We start from the raw sequence: 9,147 nt of genomic DNA on the forward strand, positions 1-9,147 counted from the left end.
GAAAAAGGGGAGGGGAATTCCTCCTTGTTAGATAAGTGCCCTCACACACCCATAAGAGAGTCATGCTTCATCATTGGGCGTTGCTCCTCATGAGGGTGGCTCTGCTGTCCCCAACGGGCCTCACGAGAGGGCTCTTTATCAGAGATCTTTTTAGAGGAACGTCGCAGTGGTGAGTGTGGGTGTGTGGGGAGTATTGTGGGTGAGCAAAGATATCGTAGTGATACCCTAAAAAAGTTTTATTCAAAAGGAATACTCTTGATCTGGTTGTCAGATTTAGGAGTATTTTCCTTCTGTGTTTCCCAGTGCAACTGGTGATAATAAAAGTGGTTATCTCAGGGCGACATGTTTCCCACGTCGTCTTGTGGTCCCTAATGGATTCAATGCTGTTTCTTCAGGACTGTGCAAATAATAAAAGAAGAAAGTGTGGTACTAGGGTTTGAGACGGCAACACTCAATACACCCTTTAGTTACACCTAAGTTCATTTTGTGTGGTCTGGGCGGCTCTGCACCCGAACTAGATCGACCACTTCAGTATCAGTATCCAACCTGAGGAAAGGAGAAAAGGAGAACATGTATTGTAATGATAGATCTGCATGCCTGCAATGCAAAGATGAGACATACCTGCACATATATGGCATTCGTGCCGGATTCGGTTTACAGATGAAAAACCAAATGATCCACTGTACATAGGCGCGGCGTTATCATAGAGGAAAACATGCCTAAACATACATGGCACACACACCGATAACCGGTTTAAAGGTAAAAAACACACTGCTCATCTGTGCATAGATGGAAAGTAATGGCAGTGAGTCAAACAGACAAACCCAAACACACGAGGTGTGGACATGCCTATCGGAGCATGGCGTACTAGCCATGATCTGGTTGTAAAGTTATAAGACTGCTCGTCTGAGCGCAATCATGACTTCAAGGTAGTGAGTCAGTGACACAGACTAAACAGACACACAACACACAAACACATATTCCCTACCCCAAAAGTATTTCAGGCAAGCCTCATCGGTGTAGGATGCGGCTCGAGAGGTTTACCTAGGGGTGATATATTCAGAATTAAATGATTGCCTCATTTGTTCCAGAGAAAAGACTAAAAACTCACATGGTGCCCAAAGCAGGTTGAAAATACTCACAATGACCTCTGCGTGTGATAGACCTGAGACCTGCCCTTCGCTGCTCACTCACCAGTGAAAGACAGAAGGTGGCTCCTCATTGCAGAGTGACGTCGGGGAATCGAATGGTGCATGTCTAGCACAAATGGAAATTTTGGGCGCGATTACCATGACGGTAGAGGGTAACATGGCTTTGGGTAGCAAGACACAGGACTGTAAAGCCCTCACAGCTCTCAAAAAGCAACAAATCAAGACAGCTCACCATGGGTCTATTATGACAGAGTATCTTTGAGCAAATATAGCCCCCAATGTCCTTCTTGTCACCCTTAGCCCTAGAATTTTACTGAAAGACATCACCTTCCGCAGGGAATGGTCTAAGATTTCATGGAAATGCATGCACGATTAGCTTGTTCTTATCATCAACACGGCCAAACACCTCTCAGATGACCTACTCATTAAATTCACACTTGCAGAGAATGAACCTAAGGCAGGCATTATGATCACAGACTTTAAGTCTCACCCAGCAGACATTAATGAGGAAATGAATGATTATAAGGAGAACCTCACGAAGCAGAAGATGACTAAACTGCAGAAAGATGTCAAACGCTTCGACTGGGAAAAGGTGTACCCTTACACCAAGGAAGACGACCAATTTCCGACGAATGACACTTCATCTGACAAGAGTATGACCAATCTTTCAATAAGATCTTGGTCTGTGAGCAGTGACTCAAGCTACGACGGCAAGAACTATTCTATAAGACCAAGGGGCAACCAGCCTCCCCCTCTTTTTCATGACTTTACTACACATCGGTACCAACCAAGTATGTTTCCTGGGCAATGGATGGGACCACCACCAATGTGGAACATACTTCCTGGCCATCCACAACAATTCCAAATGTACCAACAATTTCTGAACCCCCCTTTTTTCAACAGAGGGAGGGGCAGAGGAAGAAGAACAGGCATGAAGTGCACTGGCAGGAGCCAGACCCCCAGATTACACTGAGAAGCTAGACACTGGGTCAAAACCAATCGTAGTGAATCTATCCTCACGTCCACTTGATGAAATGGAAACCACCCTTTTGAAAAATGGCCTAGGATTTCTCCCTACCCCACAAGAAGATACTATCTGCCTCCATCAGGGACTGAACCAATTTTCCTGGAAAATCAGATTACGGGCTTATTTTCAGGATAAACCCTACACCCTGGCAGAAGGCACAGGATTACCCTAGGAGTCACGGTTTATACCTCCTTCAGCAACGACTCCACACAAGATTGGCACCTTCGAACAGGCAATCCTGAAAGAGGTCTCCACATTGACCAGGACCCAACCATTTAACATGTCCAAACAGGAGAGGAACCTGGTCAAAGGGATTACAGATGACATGACTATTGTGGTAAAACCTGCCGACAAAGACGGCGCCATTGGCATCCAGGACATTATTACCTACAATAACGAATACCAACGACAACTGGCGAACCCCCAATACTATCTCCCTATTGAAAATGAACCCGCTGAACGCCTAACCATCAAAATCAGGAGACTGGTATCTGAGGCTGAGACAGAGGGATTGATAACCACACAAGAGGCAGAACTCCTGAAAAATTTACATCCCCGGATCCCATACTTCTACACCCTCCCTAAAATTCATAAAGGACTCAACCCCCCACCAGGCCGGCCAATTGTGTCAGGTATTGAGTCATGCCTAGAATGCCTTAGCAAATTCTGCGACTGCTTTCTGAGACCGATCGTGATGAAGACCCCCACATACCTCAGAGATACAACTTGTGTTCTGATTTTGATAGCCTTTTCCAACACCTGAGAAGATCGACCTCCTGGTGACGTTGGACTTCGAAGCATTGTACACCAACATCCCCCAGGACACCACCCTCGAAGTCCTGGAGACGATACTTCACCATGAAGATCCATGGCCATTTAGGACCCCAACTGCCTTCGTTGTAGAATGTGCATTCCTAGCCCTAAAAGAGAATTTCTTTGCTTTCCTAAACCAACTCTACCACCAGGTACAAGGCACCAGCATTGGAAGCACCTTCACTCCAAGTCTGGCCTGTATCTACATGGCCGCATTTGAAAGCAAGTGCATTGCACACGAGAAAAACCCATATCGCAATAACATACTGCTGTGGCGTCGACACATTGATGACATTTTGGTGTTTTGGAGTGGTGACACAGAAACATATGTATCTTTATGTGATTGTGTTAACACCTTGGACCCATTTCTGAAATTCACCAACACGAGATCAGGAAGTTCAATGCCCATTCTCGATCTGTTGATCTCGATCCTAGGCGGTCAACTATTTACCACCAATCATAGGAAGCCTAAATGACAGAAACAGCCTTTTGCTCTATGATAGCCACCATCCCAAATCCCTTAGGGATAACCTCCCAGTTGGCTAGGTACTCTGCTTACGCCAGAACTGTACTACCATCACCAAATATGAAAGGCAGGCCACTACCCTGAGATCCAGTTTAGTGGACAGCCACTACCCACACAAGGTGATACACCAGGCCTGCAAGAGAGTAAAAAGAATCACAGGGACAGCCTGTTGGAGAGTAGAGAGAGAACACCCACTGACACCCTCACTTAAGTCAGGACGTTTTCCCCCTCCTCCAATAGTATACAGAAGGTCATTAACACCTTCAATGCTACAGGGTATTTTTCTCCTGTGCTGCATTCCCAGATTTACCATTGTTCATGACAAGGTCAGCTCGTCATAAGCACAGCTCCACTGGTACTGCATGACGAGTTGACCTTGTCATTAGCATGGAAGAGGTTAAGAAACATTGGGCTATCCTTAACACAGGGAACTTTACTCCCGGACCTACCCCTCTTTGTGCATTCAAACACACAGAAAACATGAGGGACTTACTGGTGCATACCCGCCCACGCACCCAACAAACAAAACAACCCACTCTTTGGGCCTTACCTCCAGTCGAGGGTCACTTCCCCTGTGGATCCTGCTCTGTGTGTCATTTTACTACAGCAACAAAAAACATAGACCCAGGATTACAGAGGCCTTGGCAACAGAAACACAATACTAATTGCAATACAAAAAACTGTGTCTATCTGATCACATGCTTTTGTAACCTCTGCTATGTTTGTATGACCACAAGACCTGTTAAGGTACGGATCAGTGAGCATCGAAGTACGATCCACTGCAGAAAAACAAACCCCACATTGTTAACACATTTCCTCAAGGCACATCATACACCGGACAATCTACGGTGGACAATCATCGATTCTAATCCTAATTGGCCAACGAGATCCTTCTTTACTCAAGAACAACATTGGGTGTTCCGTTAATGGTCCAACACACGTGGACTTAATGATGATATTCCCTGGGCAGAATTAATGAACTAATCCACTGTCTTATACTGTCCGCAACTTAGTTATACTATCCTCCAGGAAACGCTGCATTTTTGGCAGTGACGTCATCCTAAGACCACACGGCATAACCAACTACCTGCGGTTTCTCTGTCCACCATTTCCTACTCTAGATACAGTCTCTAGTAGAAATCATGGGATTGTCCTGACACTTCTTTTTAACTACTTGTCTCACACCACAAAGCCGGGTCACACATTTTTAGGACCCACGGTGATGCACTGAAGAGCGTCCTTTCCACTTTCCACCACCCAAAGGAGTATGACAGTAGGGCATTGTCAGTCCTTGCGCTAGGTAGCTACCTTCATTTGCTTTTACTTAGGTAACAAGTCCTCCAGCCCTTGTGACCCTGCTATGTTATGCCTCTGTTTCACCACTTCTAAACAAGACCTCCGAATATAGCTCATTATACTAGACATACACAAGCTTTTGTTCCAACTCAACGCATACAATTTCTCATGCAATAACCTAAAATATATATTTTTGCATCCTAAACAGACAGTTCTTCCCCTCCTGCCCTACTTCCAGCATGGCGCCTGAAAGTTCCACTTGTGCTAGACACACAACATTCCATCCCCCCATGTTACTCCGTAATGAGGAGCCGATGCAGGGCGGGTCCCCACCTGTTTAAAACCGATGCCACCTACCATCTTTTACCGGTGAGTGAGCAGCGGAGCCAAATCAGGTCTGTCACATGCAGAGGTAATTGTGAGTATTTTTAACCTGCTATCGGCACCATGTGAATTTTTACTCCTTTCTTTGGAACACAAGCAGCCATCATTTCATTCTGAATATGTCACCTCTAGGTAAACCTCACAAGCCAGCTTCTACGCCAATGAGGCTTCCCTGAACTACTTTTGGGGTAGGGAATATATGTTTGTGTGTTGTGTGTCTGTTTTGTCTGTGTCACGACTCACTTCATTGAAGTCATGATTGCGCTCAGACAAGCAGTCTTTCAACTTTACAACCAGATCACTGCTTGTACTCCATGCTCCCATAGGCACATCCACACCTCGTGTGTTTGGGTGTGTCTGGTTCACTCACTGCCATTACTTTCCGTCTATTCACAGTTGAGCAGTGTGTTTTTCATCTTAAAACTGGTTATCGGCATGTGTGCCATGTATGTTCAGGCATGTTTTCCTCTACGATAACACCACGCTCATGTACAGTGTAGCATTCGGTTTTTCACCTGTAAACCGAATCCAGCACGGATGCCATATATGTGCAGGTATGTCTGATCTTTGTATTGCAAGTAAACATTCTCCTTATCTCCTTTCCTCAGGTTCGATACTGATACTAAGGTGGTCGATCTCGTTCGGTGCAAAACCGCCCAGACCACACACCTGAATTTAAGTATAATACAGGGTGTATTGAGTATCGCCGTCTCCAACCCCTTTACCACAATGTCTTCTTTTATGATTTTCACAATCCTGAAGAAATGCTATTGGATCCATTAGGAACCACAAGAGGCGTGAAACATATCGACCTGATATGACCACTTTTTACTATCACCACTCGCACTGAGATACACAGAAGGAAAATACTCCCAACTCTGACAATCAGGTCAAGAGTACTCCTTTTGGCTCCAGTTTTTAACTGTATCACGGGGACCCCTGAATAAAACTTTTTTATGGTATTAGTACGATATTTTTACTCACCCACACTACTCCCCACACATCCACACTCATCACTGCGGCGTTCCTCTGAAAAGATCTCCGATAAAGAGTCCTCTTGCGGGGTTCATGGGGGACAGCAGCACCACCCCCCACGAGGAGCAACACCCAATGATGAAGCGTGAAACTTTTATGGGTATGTGAGGGCACTTCTCTAACAAGGAGGAATTCCCCCCCCCTGTGTCCTCTTATATCTACAAGTAACCTTTCAAGGAGATAGGCTTTCTTTAATCTGTACTTCAAGTATCTGTACTTCGAGTAGCGCTCTAGTTGTTGCAGGTGCTACCGTGGTTCCCTCCCTCCCCACATCACTTCCTATATCAGGACGGATGCATCGTCAGCGCATCGGACGAGCGCAGCGGGCGCGCCGGCAGCGCGCCAAAGGCAAGCCCGTCTGCGCCCGTCCGCGCCAGAGACGTGCCCAGGGCCATAACCCCCCTGCAAACAACTAAGCACGTCTACACAAGAAAGCAATTACACTGCCTCAACAATCAAGGATGTGTCCCACACACTATGGCATTAGGTCTAAAAAGAACACTGCATGCTAAATGCAATACATGTGGACGGAATGCACGGTCATTACACTCCCTCCTCGATACTGATGTCCAGATCTATGGTAAGACACAAATTCCAGCTTGAATGTATGATTCAACTGGAAGAACCAGATTTGGTCTTTCTTACTGAAACCTGGGCAAATGAGAATAGCGATCCTGACTGGCAGGTAACAATCCCAGCAGGATATCTGGTCATTAACCAAGACCGAACAGGAGCTAAGGGCGGAGGAATTGCGATAATATACCGCTCGGACTATTCTGTCACAATCGGCTCTGAGCTCATAGCCGATACGGAAGCTATTTCTTTTTCCATAAAACGGAATAAAGTAGAAATATTCCCAGGTCTACTAATCTGTAGACCACCTGGACCTAAAGCAGGCTTCTTAAAAGCTTTTTTCAATTATATGGAAGCCTGTTTAGACACCGAGCACTTCACAATCTTGGGGGACTTCAACTTCCTTTTGGAAGACAAAAATAATCCTGACACTAATTGTTTGCTTGATAAGTTAGCCAGCCTTGATTTTTTTCAGATAATTAAGGAGCCGACACATTTAGCAGGACACACGTTAGACGGGATATGTACCAACAATTCTGGCATATCAATTAGGAAAATCTGTATGCCGCCGTGGACTGATCACTCTGCTGTCTATTTCGACATATTACCAACAATGTCTACTGGAAGACGTACTTCTCATCCTCTAAACATCAAATACAGGACAGGGAAATCAATAAATGAATCACAATTTATATCAGCACTCACAGAAAGACCAGAAATATCTAACAACCTAAACCAATCCACTGAGGATTTATATAACTGGTTGAATACAGCTGCAGATAAGGTGGCACCCGAGGTAATTAAGAAATCCATAATCAAAAAGGCTTCATCGCCATGGTACTCACCCAACCTAAAACTGATAAATTCAAATTCAAATTCAAAATGACTTTATTTCGGATATATTGCAATCCATAAAAGTACACACAATAGACAAAACATATTAAAACATCACAATAATCACAAAGTCAATCTTAAATTAATACAACTCAAATATATCATAAAAACAAGTGCATTGACAGAATCAGAATAAAAAGTGCAAGTAATGTCCAAATACAGAATATACGAAATAAAGTGCGATAGTGCCATAAACTGCAGTTAATGCACATTTACTCATCCAAACAATTTCTTAGTCTCATGGTCAGTTTTAAAAATTCTAACACCTGAAGAACACTATCAGGATGCAACAACTGTAAATACATAAGGGCGGGTCTAATTTGGTTAAAATTTAATTTCTTTAAAAGGGTAACCAAATACCGCTTTCGGGGATATTCATAAAATGTACATAAAAATATAAAATGCAGCATATCCTGTGGAGACTTCCCGTCGCAGCCACAGGGTGCTGCTGGTTTCTTAAAAATGTCCGTCTTGGGTCTAATTAAAAGCTGATGAAAGATGTTAAACCTGAAACGGGTCAGCAAAAATTTTTCATGGGTGGTGAAGGAGCAAGTTAGATACAATTCCATTGAATTACAAGTACTCAACATGATGTACGTTCTAACATTAGGTTTCAAGAGCTCAACTTCATCTCTTACAGCATTACGGTTCAGGAAAAAAGCACTCTTAATTGCAGCAACATCACCCTTAACTATATCCCCCGGGTTATCAAACAAGTTCACTCGGCCAAGCTTCAAAAATTGAGATTTCAGATATTTAAGCCAGGGCACTCGCATTGCGTGGTCAAGCGATAAGAGATCCTCCACTATCAAGTGGGTCAGAGGGATTGCATCACTTAACCACAGTTTTACCCAGCACAACAACGGTTTTAGTCCAACTATGTCCGATAAATGCAAGCAGCCAAGTTCTTCATGAACAGCTAAATTCGGTGTGCTCCCAGGGACACACAACAGACGCTTTAAAATTTTATTTTCTACTATTTGAAGTTGGTCACAATTTGTGTAGCCCCATATCCCACTTCCGTATACTGCAGTGGCTATGGATTTAGCGTTATATAATTTCATCATGGCCACAATTGGCTTTTTGCCCAATTTAGAAGCAAAGTTGAAGATAGAAGCATTTACCCTGGACATATCCCCCTTTTTCTTGGCCAAATGTGGGGCCCAACACATCTTCGTATCAAATAAGACCCCCAGGTAGGAAAACGACTGGGTGATGGGTATCGAAACATCATTCAATTTAAAATTGAACTTCTTCTTTGGTTGACGGCCAACATGCATTATGAAAGATTTTGTATTGTTGACCGTGAGGTCCCTATCAGACATAAATTTATTAAAACCATTCAAAAGTGCCTGAAGACCTAATTCTGTTCGTGAGATTAAGACCGCATCATCGGCATATAAAAGCAGAGGAATACCCCTCGCACCCGCCCTTGGACAATCAGATTT

Source organism: Lissotriton helveticus, chromosome 4_1, assembly GCF_964261635.1.
Source record: "Lissotriton helveticus chromosome 4_1, aLisHel1.1, whole genome shotgun sequence".
Classification (NCBI taxonomy): Eukaryota; Metazoa; Chordata; class Amphibia; order Caudata; family Salamandridae; genus Lissotriton; species Lissotriton helveticus.